The sequence below is a fragment of the Odontomachus brunneus genome, unplaced genomic scaffold, assembly GCF_010583005.1.
Source record: "Odontomachus brunneus isolate Ranch 3 - 2012 unplaced genomic scaffold, Obru_v1 Obru_scaffold_270, whole genome shotgun sequence".
Lineage (NCBI taxonomy): Eukaryota > Metazoa > Arthropoda > Insecta > Hymenoptera > Formicidae > Odontomachus > Odontomachus brunneus.
Window position 1 is genome coordinate 69,364 of NW_022639720.1, and position 341 is coordinate 69,704.

The window sequence follows — 341 nt, forward strand, 5'->3', positions numbered from 1 at the left end:
ATTTTCGATACTTTGTCAGCCAGTAATTTTACTTCGTTCAAAACGTAATTCGACGTAGATGTATAATAACTTCCGGTTATTATACATCTAGTTCATATGATGGGAGCGGTGCACATGGAGCATTTGGACACAGCCAATCACAGCACCGTGTGATTAGAGACATTTGTAGGGTCCCTTGGAACAGCGACTTGTGATTGGACTGTGGCCAATTGCCCTGTGTCCAACTGATATACACCCCATATGATAGTCACACATCTATACATTTAAAACGTTTTTCATTTCTATGTTTCATGTCACTGGGACTTACACACTCGTATGATCCAACAGATAATATGTTCTCG